The sequence below is a fragment of the Ascaphus truei genome, chromosome 2, assembly GCF_040206685.1.
Source record: "Ascaphus truei isolate aAscTru1 chromosome 2, aAscTru1.hap1, whole genome shotgun sequence".
In the NCBI taxonomy this organism is placed as follows: Eukaryota; Metazoa; Chordata; class Amphibia; order Anura; family Ascaphidae; genus Ascaphus; species Ascaphus truei.
The window spans coordinates 291,721,989-291,741,178 of NC_134484.1; positions in this window are offsets into that span (position 1 = coordinate 291,721,989).

A 19,190-nucleotide genomic window follows, 5' to 3' on the forward strand; every position below is an offset into this window, starting at 1 on the left:
GCTCCGGGCCTGAATAGCAAAAACTTCTTGATTTGGACTCAAAAGGGGATAACCCGTCTTAAAGATCTGGAGGGCATAACGACCATACAAACATTTGAACAAATTAAATCCTCTAAAAATATCCCAAACAGCGAATTCTTTAGGTACCTCCAGATCAGAGATTTGTGAGAGGCTACTCCCCTCTTTGTCCTAAACAATGTGGGGAGGAGGCGGATCTGCGACACATGTTGTGGTCTTGCGCAAGAGTGGCCCCTATTTGGGAACAGATTAGAGACTGGATTCAGCGGATTCTCGGTTTGGAGATCCCCCTGGACCCGTGGGTGTTCCTTTTGGGCAGGCGGATCCGGGGTCTGTCAAATGCAGCGCATACTGCTGCGGCCGAGTTTATTCGAGCATTTGCCCGTTCTCGGCCGCAGCAGTAACCTGGCGCGCGCCGGAGGGTGCCGGGCGCGCGACGAAGCAGCGGAGGAGCGCCCTCCGATCGGGGCTTTATTCCTCCCGCTGCCAGGTCCGCCGGGTCCCCCGGAACCCCCTGCCGCCGTCCCCCACATCGCGGGACACCAGGGCTCCCTCGGGGAGCCCTGGATGCACGTGCAGGGGGCGCAGGCTCCCGATGACGCGTGACCGCGCGTCACCGCCACTAGCAAGCCGGGAAATCTCCCAGCTTGCGGAACTGGCCGCAGTGCAATAAACTGTGTCGGTAGTGTAAATTGATCGCGCATTTTGCAACAGCCACGAGATGCGAGACCGCAGCATTATGGAAGCAACAAGAAATCCCTAATATCCCTAAGATCAGAAACAGGATTTGGCATGTCTGCAGGATGGAACAATTAACAAGTTTGGTTAATGACTCCGGCACAAACTACCTAAAAGTCTGGGCACCATGGTTGGCCCAGTTAGATATCCCAGGGGTGGATGCCGCCACGATTTTGCACTAATAAACTCAGATGTGTTCTCCTTTGAAGGTCAGACAGGCAACGTGACGTAGAGACGTACTGATAGCAGACAGCCCCACGGGTTTAGTTTAGGAAGGAGGACACAAAGGAAGGTCTCGCCCCAGAAAGCACCTGTCAAGGCGGCATACGGACAGCTACGAACAAAGAAGCCTGAAGCATTCTCCTCTCTCCCCCCCCCCTTCCCCTCCCCCCCCTACCCCAGTTCCCTCGTCTGGTTCGTCTCGTCTTGTCTGTGATGTCATCTGTAGATGAGTGTTAGTGATGATCATAAATGTGTGTATTTATAATTGGAAGTGATAAAACGGGCTGTGACAAAATGTATGCACTTGTAATTTTCAATAAAAGTTGGGGAAAAAAACCAGTGGGAAAAAATGAGACACGGTTACCGCACTTACTCTGCTGGCGTCTTCACCCAGTTGATACCACACTCAAGGATATGCGCTGTTGACGCGGTGTGCTTCAGATCGTTTTCCTGGTAGAAACGGTGACCATCCGGGAACTTACGTGTGATGTATTCCACAATCTCAGGCACAATTTTCTCTTGGAAGAAAGCTTTATTCATGATTCCTATAACAAGAAAAGAAAAGTGCTCAAAAAACTGCACACTAGTACAGTCCAGTGCGTAAGGCAAAAGCGTGTGACATACATTTTACTGTACCTTCAAAGATGACGATGCATCCTGGTCCACGCCTAGAGATGGCACCCCACACATGCATCTTCACTGGATGTTTTGGACGCGGCTTCATAGATATGTGACCTTTTTTGTGGAATGCAAAGTTGGCAAATCTCTCCAGCGAAACAGTAGACTCATCAGTGAAGATGCAATCTTGGAAATTTTCTCCACTGTCGATCCATGCCTGGGCCTGGACCACTCTCTTGATTTTGTTAACGTCCCTTATCATAGGGTACGCTCTGTAATGACAAGGAATAAATAATTTTATAGGTACAGTACAGTTTCTTAACCAACACTTTTACCTCCTGTACTGTCCAGTACTAACCTCACACATCCATATTTCCATCCAATTCTGCGTCTCATCTTCTTTATGCTGGTCTCGGATACAGTGAGATTTTGATTTTGCTGCAGAGTGTATTTGACCCTTAATGCACTCGTCTCATCATTCTCTTCACTTATTTTGTTGACCAGAAGATTTGTCTCCCTACAATGTACAGAAAAACAACAATCCAGTAAGTTACAGTGCAGTAGGCCAGAAGTACAGCACATCATTTGCAGTAAAAATAGTATACAATGAGATAGATCTACACAATATATAGTTCTATTAATATGCAGCAATATAAACAATAGATATACTGTAGTTATATAAATATACTGAAATAACTATAAAGTTAGATAGATCTACACAATATATAGTTCTATTAATATGCAGCAATATATACAGTATACTGTAGTTATATAAATATACCGAAATAACAATAAAATTAGATAGATCTAATATAAACAATAATATAAAAGGAATGAAATCAGGGGAGCGTCAATACCTGGAAGAAAATAAATATACTACCATAGTGCATAACGTTTAAAATAAATAAACATATATAATGGCAGAGCTCCAAAGAGCAAAAAGTGCTAATTGAGGAAATTGTCCATAAACAGCAGATGAATAGGGAGATGGATATCCCAGAAGAGAGACACAGAGCCAGGGAATTAAAAAGCCATATACGATTTATCCGAAATGGTAAAATTCAAGGCTTACAAGATACCAGATGTTAACAGGCGTAGGTAACAGGGTAAAGATGATACGCCGAGTCGCGCCCTCGGGAACCCCACGCACGTCCGTCTTCTCCACTGGTATCTGTCCTGTGCAGCAAGCTGAGGCCGATACGTCACTTCCGGTTTTCACGGATACAGTTGGCGTCACCGGAACATCAGCTAGAGACTGTCTCCCTCAGGATCTCACATTGAGGGTTACGCTCTACGCGTTTCGCCGTGCGGGTTGACGGCTTCGTCAGGAGTGACGTAGACCCATAGGTGGATACTATATATACCCTTCCTAATTACAATGACCTTTCTCCCCATAGGTCACAGTGTAGAATGATCTAATTAATTGGGTAATATGTTATATTGACACTCACCGCTATAACAGATCTCTTAGCAATTTTATACAATTGATTTAAAATGTAATATTCATACTTTAATACAATTTATGCTCATAGTTCAAAATAATTCATGCTCTTAGCTAAAAATACATATTATATGGCAAACACATTTAACTCAATAAAATTTGCTAAAAATTCGTAAGATAATCCCCACAATTTCTCTATTAAGAAAAACGCCGATTGATGAATCTCCAAAAAGAAAAAAGAGAGAAAAAGAGAAAACATTATGAGTGCTAATTAAAGCAATATCAACATGAATCTTTTTTCTCTATAATGTATACATCATTCATAAGAGGTTTACATAATATCAAAAACTTAAAGGAAAGCACTTAATTCAAAATCAACATTCAAGCCTAAAGGAACAAGTGTTTTAAGAGTGAAAATCCAGAAACTCTCTCTCTTTTTCAGAGAGGTAATTCTGTTTCCACCTCTCCAGTGTGGTAACACCTGTTCTAATATAGTGAACTTAAGACCTGATGTATCTCCATTGTGTTTTTGAATAAAATGATTGGACAGAAAGTGTGTGGTGATACCTCTTCTTACGTTCCCAATATGTTCAAGTATACGTGTTTGTACTTTTCTTGAGGTTTGACCTACATATTGTAGCCCACATGGGCAAGAAACAAGGTATACTACATGATCTGTTTTACATGTTAAAAGTTGTTTAATAAAAAAACGCTTTCCTGTAACGTATGATGCAAAACTAAATTTGTCATCTGACCTGTATTTACAGGCCGTACATGTAGTGCAACCAAAAAAACCTTTTGTTTGTGTTAGCCACCTATTTCCAGTTGGGTTCAATTTTTGTAAAGCACTAGGGGCCAATTTGTCCTTTAAGGCTTTAGCCCTTTTGAAAATTACAGTTGGTTTTTCTGGGACAATCTCTCCCAGTACAGAATCATTTTTAACAATATGCCAATACTTATGAATTATTTTAGAAATTCTTTCAGATTGACTATTGTAGTTCGTACAAAATGAAAACTCAAAGTTATTTTTTGATCTCAACTGTTTTTTATTGTTATTATTATTACACAATAGGTTTTTTCTATCTAGGCTTTCTGCTTTTGTTAATGCATTTTTTATAACCCTATCTTCATAGTTTTTTTCTTTAAACCTATTTTGTAGGAAAGCTGATTGGCTATAGAAACTGCTATCATCCGTGCAATTTCTCCTAATACGTCGTATTTGCCCATACTGTATGGGACATTTTGCAGCCATTTAGGATGATGGCAACTATCCGTAGATATATAATTATTAATATCAACACCCTTAAAGAAAGTCTGGGTTTTAATAAGACCATCTTCAATGAAAATTTCTAAGTCTAGGAAGTTGACTCTTTCCTGACTATATTCACATGTAAAATGTAAATTCAATAAATTATCATTCAAATATTGGGTGAACTGGATAAGTCCCTTTTCATCCCCCTTCCAAATGAAAATAATATCATCTATATACCTATGCCATAGGCACAAATCTACACCCAGTTCCGCAACAGACCATATATGGTCTTCTTCCCATGCTCCCATCAGGAGATTTGCGTAACTGGGTGCAAATTTCGTGCCCATGGCAGTACCACATTTTTGTAGGTAGTAAGTCCCCTCGAACATGAAGTAGTTGTGCTCTAAGATGAACTTGATGCCATCAAGAATAAAATTAGCCTGTTCATTTGGCATCTCTGAGTCTTTGGCTAATGCTCTATCAACTGCTTCGTGTCCGTCTCTATGGTTTATGCAAGTATATAATGAGGTAATGTCGCACGTCACTAAATACCATCCCTCTTCCCAAACCTGATTGTCTAGGATACGCAAGATGTCAGTGGTATCTTTGAGGTAAGAGGGAAGTGCTTTTACATATTTTTGTAAATAGACGTCTACTGTATGTAGGCGGATAGATGGGACGTTAAAGAGTCTATGCCTGCAATTATGGGTCTCCCAGGAGGGTTTACAGTACTTTTATGTAACTTAGGAAGGTAATAAAATATAGGTCTGACTTGATTATCTCTATATAAAAAATTATATTCTTCAAGGTTTATTACTTCTTCCATTTTACCTTTATCTAGCAGAACTTTTAGTTCTTTTAAAAAGTCTGCTGTTGGGTCTTTTTTTAAAGGTAAATAAGTGTGGCTATCTGCCAGAATCCTATTGGACTCCGCAATGTAATTCTATAGTTGATAAACAATAATATAGCAATATAGCAATATAAACAATATAAACAATAATAGATATACTGTATTATATAGTTATATAAATATACTTACGCGTTAGTTACCGTTGGTGTCCTCGTGCGTTGTTTGTTTTTTCCGTGTGCATGATAGCACACGGTGGTTGATGGCACAACGAGGCCAGAAGCAGCTAACCAGCGTTGGATATCTGCAATTCGTTGTACGCTCGTGTACATCGCCTTATTTCTCATGCTGAGATCCTTTGAAATCTTTTTAACAGGCATTGCTGCGAGTAGAAAGAAATACAAACACAATTCAATGGGCAGTGAATCCACAAAATGGATGGTGTATTTATATGTTAATGACTCACATTAGAGTACGCACACTTTTAAGACCTGTACCTCGTCGCCTTGCATAAAAGGTTACACACTTTGCATAGCCTCCCACTCGATGATCTGTATCTGCACTTGCCCTTGTCCAGATACTGCATTCTGCCATCTGCTTCCATGGATCAACCCTGATTCTACGGACGCAGGAAGCCACTCGCCTCTGCCGTGCCTGTCACACAGAAAAAGTGAAAGGCGGCAGCCGTTTCCAAGCCAAGGCCAAAGCGACAGGCTAAGGCTAATAAAGAAAACCTTCTGCTGACCCCAAAGGCTAAGGGTTTAAAAACACGTAAGCCTTATTATGTCAAGAAGAAATTCGGTGATGTACACACAACGCAAAACAAATGGCAGCCAACACATCGAACCCGCAGGCCACTTCCTCGTTTATGCTTCGACGACTCTCCTGCCGCTCTCACGGAAATCTACAGCCCATCTTCTCCACTACTCGTCCACGACGCTGCCGCCGCTCTCCCGGGAACCCACAGGCCATCTTTGCCACTGCTCTTCGACGCCGCTGCCGCTGGTGCCCCTGAAATCCACAGGTCACTTTCTCCATTACGCTTAGACGACTCTGCCGCTTCTCGCCCGGAAATCCACAGGTCACTTTTTCCATCCCCCCTTGACAACGCTGCTGCTTCTCCTCTCCCGGAAATCCACAGGTCACCTCCTCCATCCTTCTTCAACGACGCTGCCGCTTCTCTCCATGGAAACCCCATCTCATCCTCTGCAGCACCCATCCACCCAGATGTCCACAGCACGCCATGCACAAGAACCAGCTCGTTAGACCGCATGCTGAATGGGTTAAGTGTGGATATCCCGAGAACTCTACTGTGCTGGTAAAGATAGATCTGCTTCTAGAGACCATGCTAAATATGGATCAACGGATGCAGAAGATGGATCAACGGATGCAGAAGATGGATCAACGGATGCAGAAGATGGATCAACGGATGGAGAAGATGGATCGACGGATGGAGAAGATAGAGACTGACATAGCGGGGATACATAATTTGCTCGGTGTTCATGCCTCTGTATCCCCGACGCTGGAGCAGGAGGGTGGCATGGATGTGATGAATGGGAGCTTCGACCGCCTTCCAACACCAAGCGCACCCCCTCCACCGGAAGATTTTGTGTACATGAGGAGGAAAACATGACAACCCCGTCAAGAACACGCCAGGAGACAACACGGCGACCAAGACAGGAGGAAAGCTTCCTCCCAGACACCCTAACTTCGCCCGCCACCACAAGCACACCCGCTCACAGAAGAACACCCGCTGCCAGAACCCAACCTACATATGCTTGCATCGATACGGTGCCCGACATCATCCTGCGCGAGCTGCAATGACACTCAGGGAGAAGTATAGCGTGATGAGTGCTGGTTTACCCCAGAAGTATGCCATGTTAATTTTTAAGCACCATGTGTCCTACTTGGTGTACTGAGGGTGGGCCTACAGTGTGAACTACGAAGGAAATCGTGAAAAAAGGGCGCTTCCTGAAAATTTAAGAAGGACTATTGTGGAGGAATTGCGGCGCTATTTTTCAATTACAGATCCTTTAATGAAAAGCGTTCGAGACTCCATTAATGGCATTTTGCGCCATACAAGGCATCGGCCCTGGAAGGACAATCTGGTGGGTATCGCATTTGCGTGACTGTTCAACTGTTTTGACTTTTTGTACTGTAATAAAGGAGATGTTGCGTGTTTTAACTTGTATTAATAAAGAAATGTATTTACTTACTGTACACAAGACCTGCACAATTCCAGTCCATGAGGGCCGCAACAGGCCCAGTTTTCAAGGCTGTCCTAAAAACCGGGCCTGTTTGCGGCCATCGAGGACTGGAGTTGTTCAGGCCTGACTGACTGTTCTGTACACAATCCTACTGTAAATGTTTTGACTTTCTGCACTTTAATAAAGGAGATGTTGCGTTTTTTACATTTTATGAATAAAGAATTTTTTTTAATAACACCATACTGTGGTGCTGTGCTGTACTGTACATGTTTTGACTTTCTGTACTTTAATAAAGGAGATGTTGCATTTTTTTAAATTCATGAATAAAGAAATGTATTTACTTACTGTACACAAGACCTGCACAATTCCAGTCCACGAGGGCTGCAAACAGGCACGGTTTTCAAGGCTATCCTGAAAACCGGGCCTGTTTGCGGCCATCAAGGACTGGAGTTGTGCAGGCCTGACTGACTGTTCTGTACACCATCCTACTTTACATGTTTTGACTTTCTGTACTTTAATAAAGGAGATGTTGCGTTTTTAAAATTTTATGAATAAAGAATTTTTTAATAACACCATACTGTTGTGCTGTGCTGTACTGTACATGTTTTGACTTTCTGTACTTTAATAAAGGAGATGTTGCGTTTTTTTAAATTTATGAATAAAGAAATGTATTTACTTACTGTACACAAGACCTTTTTTTTTGCGGGTTTTCAGTATATATAAAAAAGTGTTGTATACGGTCTGAAAACATCAGCATACTGTTTCAGGTATTCTATCCTAATCAATAACAACGGCCACTAAACTGTAGACTCCGGTACGTGGTTTTTTAAATCCGATTCAGCAATGTGCAGGCATTGTTACACAAAGCGATATTATCCATCGAAATCCCACCATTCGCTGTTTTCCGCATGAGATGACAAAGTTTTCTTTTCTGAGGAAAAACAAAAGTACAAGTTTTACTGTAATGGTCAGTCCCCTAAAGAAGCTCCCACAGTCAGCCCCACCAATAATTTTCTCGGGGGGCGTCTTCTGTTCCCATGCGCATGCGCCTACCGTCGATGTGATGACACGCATACAGTATGCGTTTCAAGAAGGTTCCAATGCGCATCTGCCTAGCTTTTCACCAATTGTGAAGTATCTACTGTAGAAGCCACTCAGCCAATGATATCGCGTACAGGAGAATCGCTTGACTGTTGAATCGCACTGATATTGATATTTTCAAAATAAAAAAAACAGAATAAAATACGGCAACATTACTCACCATAGAATTTCCCAATCAGCTGGTGCCGAGCCAATGCCAGTCCCGTATTCTTGATCATACACGTCATTGACAGGTGACAGCGGGACTACTACACCTGTAGTCAGCTGATGACGCTGGAAATCGCTTAGGTACATGCAAGCTTGCTCGAAACTGTACACGAAATCCGGCTCAGGCTGCAGGTATCCGGGCGTGGACAGACAGCAAGGGTTGTCACTGACGGTCTGACCGTTATTGGAAGCCGGTGCTGGTGCTGGCGCATTGCTTGCCAGCGACTGACGTTTCTTACTTGGTTTTAACACGACCTTTCGCCTTTTGCCGTCTGCATGATCATAGATACGGGAAAAACCCAGTGATACCCTCCAATAAAATCGGGATCAATACGAAAAAACATGGATCGCTACATAACTTTTTCCTTATTGCCCGCTTCCACACATGAGCATCTGGCGAAAATTTGTAAAAGTAATAGTTTTCGATAAAATACTGATAAATTTGAACAACTGTTGCCATATCATCTGTTGCATTAATCGCGGCCCATATTAAATAAGCGTACGTTCTATCGGGTTTTTGGAACATGGGCTGCAGTTGTGCACTCATGGCGGGACTCTGGACAATAACCAGAACAGAAATTGGTGTTTGTCTTTCTTTAATATGAAAAGCCTAAATTGATACATTATTGTAACCTCTTCCTTCAGTCCCAAGGCCAATTTACAATAGACCACTGTGGTATCTTTATAAATGAAACACCTGCAAGTCGACACATTACTGAAGCGCATGCGCATTACAATTCATGAATATCTGCCATCTGGCGGATACACGAAGAATTGCAACCAATTAAATCCGAACCATTATCAATAAACACATCAACCACGCATCAACCGCGGCTGTGAATGCAACATGAATGCGGTATAAATGCGGTCAGAATGCGGCATGAACGTGGTGAAGTGCGGTGAAGTGCGTGGCATTCAAAAAAAAATCCCGGAAAAAAGCGGTGATGTCGGAGAATAAAAGGGGCCGCGGCTGTATATATATTTACTATTCACTTTTTGTCTGCTGGCTCAGGTCTTCAACAACAACTTTAAGGGGTTCTGTGTGTTTCACATACATACTACTGTTTCTTGTTTCAGATTGCATACATCACTAATTTTATGGTAAACGTACAATGGTCCAACCATGACTATATACATACTTCACAGATGTGCAATTAAACAAGCCTGTTAAACACAAAGTTGACATAATGACCAGGGTACACTGGCGACACACTTTATTCGAGCTTGGCTAGTCCCACGAATTCGGGTATACCCGGGTGTATTGAGGTTTGTGACTGTTTTCTGCCCGAGTACATTGAGTTATTTTCCAAGCAGGGATTGAAGCATTTTATTCCCGCTGGCTGCAATACTGCACAGTATATATATATAAACTGCATTACAATTCATGAATTTATGCCATCTGGTAGACACGCGAAGCATTGCAGCCTATTAAATCCTAATCATTATCATTTAACAGATCAGCCGCCCATCAGCCAGGCATGAACCCAGGCTGGGAAGGCAAATGCAACGTGGCTTGTCAGAGGTTAGGAGTGGCGCATTCCAGGTATCTGCCAGGTACATACCGGGTATTTACTCGAATAAAGTGTGTCGGTGCAGTAATTGTTCTATTAGTTCACAGCATAATGCTAACTACAGTGAAGATTGGCGAAATTCACACATTCTTGACTGTAGCACCACGAATTAAGCATAAATGAAACATATTTAATATAGTACTCACTTTGTGACTGCTGGGAAATTGTAGGGCCGATATCCCTGTCACCTCCTATCCCAAATACTAGTTGGTGATCCATAATACAGTACATTTTCTGCTCATATGACTGCAGGTGGAGAGATGCTGGAGGGCCACCTCCTGTGCTAAAGGCATGGCGGCCAACCTCAACCATTTTTCTTTTCAGACGTAATTTTATATCGCCAGAACGTTTCTTGCACGTCTCGGTTGTTCGGCGAATTGCCCACATGCACTGACTGATGTGCAAATGCTTGACCACAACTTTGTTTTTCACTGCTTTTGGTTCTCGCTGTGTAGATAAATATGTTAAACATTATTACAACGAAATACATAGGCTACTGTCAATGTAATAGTTTGCATAATTGTCACTATATGAAATATTGCAATATGAAAGTGATGTTGGAACAGCTACAACGAGTATATGTATCCCAAATTAAATGTACATGTAGTTACAGACACATAACTTGATTTAATTTGATTAATGATTAATAGTAACTTTGAAAAAGTATCCGTACATCAGCACTACTATGTTCGAGCATATATGATGTGCTCATGCATGTCCATCTCATGTCCTCGAGGGCCCAAAACAGGCCACATTTTATGGATATCCCTACTTCAGCACAGCTGGCTCAATTACTGACTCACTCATACCGAGCCAACAATTAAGGCAGCTGTGCTGAAGTAGGGATATCCATAAAATGTGGCCTGTTTGCGGTCATGGAAGACTGGAGTTTGACATGCATGTAAAAACATTTGTACATATTAATGTTACATTAATAAGTGAATTAAATTTTAAGTTGTCACTGTTTAGAGAATTGACATTATTAATGAGTACACTTAATTTGCTGATTCATACTCTTACCTGCCAATGAGCCGTACAGTTTAGGGAAAGACGCAATAACTCCTTACACAAAATATAATTCTCTCTGTGTGTGAAACGTGGGTTGCGTATCCGCTCAACCCGATGCATGGAGGTTGTAGAGTCATCGTCATTGTCATCATCATCATCATGCTCTGCTCTATGCTTTGATGCTGCACACTGTCCCTCTCTCTCTGTTGTGACAGGGTCGTTGACTCTGTATATGTAAGTAGGAGATGGCAGTATGCATGCTTTCCAGTAGACGAGGGGTTAACCCAGCTTATTAAGCAGTCCACAGGTGATTCAAATTAAGCTAGTTCACCTGCTTTAAAACAGGAAGAGGAACTGCCTCTGGGGCAGCAGACCCTCTCAGGCACAGAGAGAAGACAGAGGAGTGTTGACAGACAGACACAGGCTGCTCAGATTGATCCTGTCCCAAGGGGGAATAAAGCTCCCAGGTAAGGAGCCACCTGGTATTGTTGAACATTGTTGGGCTGGACTAGGTTAGATAGCCTGCACTTTTGTTTAGTCAGTTCCTCGACCGGGGTTAGGTTTTTGTTTACGATTATTGCACTTAAAGGGACAGAGTACCCATTGTTTCGGTTACACTTTTGGGCAAATAAATCAACCAGCACTATTTCACCAGAAAAGTCGTGTTGTCTCCTCACTTACCACAGCCATCCTGCCACACGTGGTGTCAGAAGTGGGATGTCGAAAACCCTGTAAAAGGGGCGGAGCTACAGATTGCGACAGGTGGAACCTGTCCACGCGGTAACTGTCACTATGGAGGACGTTGTGAAGGCCTTAGTACACAGCACCGCTGTCCAGCAGGAAGCTAACAAATGGACTAGAAAGCACGGCTGCACAACATGAGACAAACCGGATACTTGAAGCCCAGCTTGACGTTATCGCAGAAACACAGAGGGAGCTGATTGAACGCCTGGCCCAGAATAATATGGACACGACCAGTATGGCCCAGGCGTGGCCCATCCAGGCCAACCTGTACCTGCAGAAAATGGCGCCGCAAGATGACGTCGAGGGATACCTCCGTTCCTTTGAGCGAATCGCTTCCCGGGAAAGTTAGGCCTGCTCCAAATGGGCTGGCATTATCGCACCATTTTTACTGGGGGAAGCCCAAAAAGCATATTGCGACCTCTGAAAAGCGAAATCCTTGCAAGGATTGGAGTGACTCCCGCAGTTTGTGCGCAAAGGTTCCATACGTAGAGATACCAGGAACAGAAGTCACCCAGATCCCAGTTATGGGATTTGATTCACCTAGCGTCCAAGTGGCTAAAACCAGAGGTATATAGCCCAACCCGGATCCTTGAGATGGTGGTGTTGGACCGCTTTATTCGAGCGTTACCCCAGGACCTTCAACGGTGGGTGGGGCAGGGAGATCCCCTCACTTGTGATGCCATGGTAGGCGCAGTGGAGCATTTTCTGGCTACCCGTGAACTGTCACGCTCCCCTCGCACAAACCACAACCCACGGCCCAACACGAACGGTAGAGGCCAGCGCTGGCGCCAGAACCCACGACCGTTCGCACGATTTGAGCGAGTGGAAGAAAACCCGGATAGGGACAGAAACTCTAAATCTCGAAAAGGGTTTCAAGAACGAACTGGGCCAATTGTTTGTTTTGAATGTGGGGAGGCGGGGCATATTAAGGCTCACTGCCCACAGTTGTCTGAACCAATTGAGTGTGCATATGGCTCTGTGAAGTCTGAATTTTGTGGAGTGGTAGGTATGAACCGCGAGGAAAAACGTACCCACAACTTCCTCACCACGGTGATTTTAAATGATAAACCAGTCTCCGCCCTGATAGACTCAGGGAGTAATATTAACTTGATATCAGGGAAGTTGGTTAAGCCTCTCCGGTTACACCAGGGTGAGAAGTTGCAGGGCATGTGTGCATGGGATGGGGTGAAAGCTGACCCCAGCTTAAGGTAGGAGACTGCAGGTGTCTGAGTCTCGGGAAAGTGGGGGGTCAGGCCACTTGCTGTGGCACCGCGGGCTCTGGAGTAGGGAGCCGGGACCTACCAGGTTAGACGTAGTCTGGACAGGTAGGAGAATGTTAGTGGGACCCAGGGAGTGTAAACAGCAAGGATTGTGGGAAGCCCACTCCATTCCACTAGCAGGGCATCAGGGGGTCACTCAGATGAGAGCCCAGCTGGTGCAGCCTTACTCCTGGGCGGAGGCATCAGGGGCAGGGGCAGAGTTTTGCCACCCCGGTGATGCCTGCCAGCCAGAGGGTAAAGCGGGTGATTGTGTGCGGATGCTCCTGAACCTGTTACCAGGAATGGGAACTACATCCGGGGGTAGCTAAGGCAGTGCTAGGGATCTTTGCTAGGACAGGTTCACCTAGAAGGATGCTAGCAGAGTCAGGGTGCTGGGTGAATAGGCAGCCAGGAGCAGTAGCCAGGGCTAGGTCAGGACAGCATAGGGTTCTGTTCCCGGACCAGCCGGGCAGGACACATATTACCCTCCTGTGCTTCTAGGTGATCTGCGTCCTCTGCATAGGAGTGCCTATGGTGTATCAGCAGAGAAGAAAGGGCTCAGGTCTTCAACAACAACTTTAAGGGGTTCTGTATGTTTCCCATACATACTACTGTTTCTTGTTTCAGACAGAGAGGGGGGCTAGGAAGGAGTCAGCCTTCATCACTCTGAATGGTCTCTGGGAGTCATTCATGTCGCCATTCAGGGTGAGGAATGCCCTTGCTGCCGTCCGACGCCTGGTCCCCAAGGTACTGGAGGGAGTGCTGCATGAGGTAAGGGCATACCTGTGGCAGATAGTTACATTTACATAGAAAGGGCTTTCGCATCCAGCAGAGGTAGTCTCAGGGCTAGCAAGGAGTGGGGAGGCAGGGCTTGCTTTGAAACCCACCAAGGGCTTAGAAGGGAGGGCAGGGGTGTTGTATCTGTGGCACAGGGTGTGAAGAGGGCAGCTGGGCTATGGTAGAAAGGCACTGAAGACTTCACTGGCCAGTGCCCCTATCCCAGCTGCACCCAACTACTTCAAAAAGTTTTTTTGTCCAGACCGGTGCGTCAGACAATGGCATCGGCGCTGTACTCAGCCAATTGGGGGAGGAAGGCAGTGAACATGGAAATGTGAATGGCCTTTCCCGCCAGGACAAACCCTGTGGACTAACAAACTCAAGAGCTGCCAGGCTAGCCAAACCACCGGACCAGGTGGTCGAGGCAGAGCCTGCGCTTTGAGTTGGGGGAGGTGTGGTGGTGGACAGGTTAACCAGGCCAATAATAAAGGTATTATGCCCGGCTGGTTAACCCTAAACTGTGTTGTGACAGAAGGGGTTAAAATTTATTGCATCCATCAGCCTATGTTTTCCCCTACACTATCTTTTTGTCCCTGTTTTGCAGCTAAGAAGCTAGCTGCAGTTATACTTAATGAATGAAAATGTGCTAACTGTATTTGTGTGCCGTGAATAAGTAGCTGCTTTCAAGATAGGTATCAATTTTCAGACCACAGACGATGAAACCGCAAAGTCGACTGAATAAGTGGTCTGCTGTTTAGCTGAAGTGCCTTCTTGATACATAGTATCCTGCCATTTTGTTATCCACTTGAGTTGAAGTAGTGGCGCGTGTCTGCGGTTAACGATCAAAGCCAGGACGGATACATTGAATGCCAGCTACATCACCAAAGAGAATATACTACACTGGCGACCAACTTTATTCTTACTTGGCTAGCTCCGCGAATTTCAGAAGATCCCGGCGATGTGCGGTTTTGTGTCGTTTTCTCCCGGGGTATATAGCGTTATTTTCGCGGCTGTGATTTAAGCATTTTATTCCCGCTGGCTGCAATAATGCAATGCCGTGTAAAAACGCATGGGGGCGTTTGCGAGCTGTTGTCTTTGAAGCCGAGAAATTCATGAATTGTAATGCAGTATATAATGTATATATACAGTATATACTGTATAAACACAACCCCTATAACCCATAAAATACACATACAGTAATGTATATGCACATCAATGATACTATAGGCCGGCGGGGGCGAGATGTGTTTGCAGCAGAGAGAGAACCGCTGCTCTCTCTCTGCGTAAACATCGGCACATTAAAAATTATTTAAAATACATTTTTATTCATAGTGTAGATGTGCAGGGGGTCTCCGGAGCTGAACCGCGTTGGTTTCAGGTCTGGGGACCCCCTGCTCCCAGAGATACAGCCCCCTTTATGAGGTGCCGGTATCCCTCTGCATTTAAAGGTCCCAATCACGTGACCGCGGCCTGTAAACCAAGCAGAGGGATACCGGCACCCCCTAAAGGGGCCTGTATCTCGGGGAGCAGGGGGTCCCCGGACCTAAAACCACAGCGGTTCTGCTACAGAGACTCTCTGCACATGTACAGTATAAATAAAACACACACATCAAAAAAGAATCATTCTTTACCTTAGCGGCTATGAGCTATGGTAATGAAGCAGCATTTCTGTATTTTAATAATATTGTACAGTGAGCAGGGGGTTCCCTGAGCCAGAAATTAATGCTCAGGGGACCCCCTGCTCCTGCACAATATTATTAAAAATACAGAAATGCTGCTTCATTACCATAGCTGATAGCCGCTAAGTCAATGAAGGGTTAAGGCAGAATAAACAATAAATACATTACATACATATTTTTAATGTGTATTTTAAACCTCCCTGCCTTCACTGTAATCTATGTAAAAACCCCTCCCCCTATTGTGTGTGAAGCTTCCCTGCCTTCACTGTAATCTATGTAAAAACCCCTCCCCCTATTGTGTCTACTAAACTTCCCTGCTTTGACTAATCTGTGTAAGCCCCCCTCCCCCTATTGTGTCAGTTAAATCTGCCTGGCCTGTGTTTTCTGTGAGTGCAGTGTACTGTATGTAAATGTGGGGAGGGGGATCCCATGTAAATAACCACACCCACACCCACTACCCACTACCCACCTGCACATGGCCCCTCCGTTGCTGCAAAAAAGAGACAAAAATGAAAACATTACTTTTAATGTACCCTAACCCCTTAATCACCACAGCGGTTATTAACCGCTACAGTCATTAAGGGGTTAACCCACCCTCACCCACCACTCGGGATGCCTACTGTACATACCCTCCCACACTAACCCACCCCCCGTGAGGCCTAACCACCCAGTACCCACAAGGGAGGCCTACCCACATACCGTTGGGGAAACACCCCCCCCCCACCCCCAGTACCCACAATAAAAACAGTACAGTGACCCACAATAAACAGCATTATATTTATTAAATACATTACCCACCCCCTGTGCCCCCCCATAAATACAATATTTATCCTTTTACATACAGGGTTCATAACGCAGACCAACACGAGTCCCCGGTGGGCTGGCGGGGCACCTGGACAGACCTACAGTTTACCAGCAGCCCTTTTTTCACAGGTTCTGGAGGCCTGCTGGTGGATCCCGCCAGCACCATGGCCCCCAGGTGGTCTCCTTGGGGCACCGTGGGCCATAATTGTGTCCCCACGGTAGGCCCGCGGATGTCTGGGAGCCCCGGGTCAGACCCACAGGTGTCTGCGGGGCCTTGGGTGGTTCCCTCGGGGGTCTGGGGAACTCACGGGTGCTCACTACGGGTCCGCGGTGCCCCCACAGAAGTGGGACCACACATCATCATCCCCGCACCTACGAGTCGGCAGTGCCCCCACAGAAGTGGGACCACACATCGTCATCCCCGCAGAACACGCGTCCACGATGCCCCCACAGAAGTGGGACCCCACATCTTCATCCCCGCATGTGTCACCTGTGGAACCACCAGCCTGATACCCTTGGGATACCCGAGGATACACGCAGGTGGTCTCCAGAGGTCCCACGCAGAACCACGGAACCAACCCTGAATGTAAAAAAAATAAACCTGGCCTATACATTCAATACATACACCCTCCCCCCCAACACCTACAGTACAATAATGTGCAAAATAACTATTATCCAGATATGGATAATAGATTAATTGCCCATTATTAAAAACATTAACTAGCATATTCAAATAAATAAAGTACTACTGACCTCATCAATACGAAGTGTCCATAGCCAGCAACATCCTTGTCTTGCCCACAACATACATAGCAAATACAAAGCCAATACATTGCAAGTACATTCAGATATCAAATAACCCCTTAAACACCTTATCAGATAATAACCACAAAGGTGATTAAGGGGTTAAGCCAAACAGGCCCGATACCCACCCTTCACCCATGAATTTGTACAGTGGCTTCATCATGCAACTATATATATATATATATATATATATATATATATATATATATATATATATATATATACTGTATATATACAGATATATATATATATATATATATATATATATATCTGTATATATACAGTATATATATATATATATATATATATATATATATATATATATATATATATATATATATATATATATATATATAGCAACTGTAAATATTACTGTATGTTCATTTGCATGTCTTAGACAGGTCTGCAACCCTGTCTTTCCCCATTGTCACCCAGCATACAGCGCTTCCACTGCAGCAAGGGATTCTGGGAAATGACATGCAAATGAGCACTCAGTGCCACCTTTTGTCTCAAGCTCGTATTACACAAGCCAATCCTCAAGCCAATGCATGCTGTTTTAAACACAGCTTTTAAACAGAGGCTGGGATGAGATGCAAAGCCATTAGACCTACTCACATACATGTTTCAACCTTGATGGGTATCATCAGTGTGAGGCTGGTCTTAATGGCAAAGCAGGTTTGAGACTAGACTAGGTAATCACCACAGTCATTAAGGTTATGGTGGGCAAAAACTGTAAATATTACAGTATATATACAGTCAATACGGGGGTCTGGGGAAGAGATCTACCCTTTCCTAGTTGCAAGGCGCCTGTTCAGCAAAGACTTACCTTGTTAGGACCTTGGGCTCCTGGACCGAAATCCAGCCTGCTGGCTAGGCCTCCCCATGCTTCCAGGTGTGAATAGCTCTTTCACAGAAGCATCAGAAGTGAGAAGCCCACCAGCAGATGCTTGTCTTCAGACCTCCAACAGGAGGTCTATGCTGCTATGCATTATAGTGAGTTTAAAGTATTTTAAAATTAGATAGATGTATTCCTTGGTATTGTATTGTGTGTTTGAGGGAGGTCAGCGATAGCCTTGGTTTTAAAGGTTGTATTTTGGTTGGTACTTATATTTTTTCACAGGCTAAATTGTTCTGCTCCAGGCGTGAATTAGTTAATTGTTTCATTGTTCGGAATGGAGTGTGAATTGTTTAGGGATGTAAATAATGATTGCTAATTGATTTTTGTGTACTTTGTTGATTCATTTGCAGAATGTATATGGTGCATAGATTTTATGCATCATTTATATTGGAATGTGAGCTGTTTCATTGGCTTTTCATTGGTTTGTGATGATATAGATTGTGAGATCAGTTAGGATTATTAAAGGAAATTGATTTTAATGTAGTGTCTGTATGGAGAAGTGTTTGGTTGTAGGACAGTATGGTTTTGATAACCCTTCTACATTTATTTGTATATTGGTTCATTGTGTGTATATATATAGTGTATATATATATATATATATATATATATATATATATATATATATATATATATATATATACTGTATATATATATATATATATATATATATATACTGTATATATATATATATATCTGTATATATATATACAGTATATATATATATATATATATATATATAAATATATATATATTTATATATATATATATATATACACAATATATATACACACCATGAATACAAATTTATGCAACTGTTCGGGACACTTAGCAGTGGCCTAAACAGAGATCGAAATTTTATGAGTCATTACTGACACTAGCGAACTCTCTTCCCATGAGCGCTAAAGGCCATGTCTGTACATACTGTGCTATATGTATGCACACACAGCTGTCTCTCACACATACTAATACTCCTTATTTTTCCATCCCTATACACC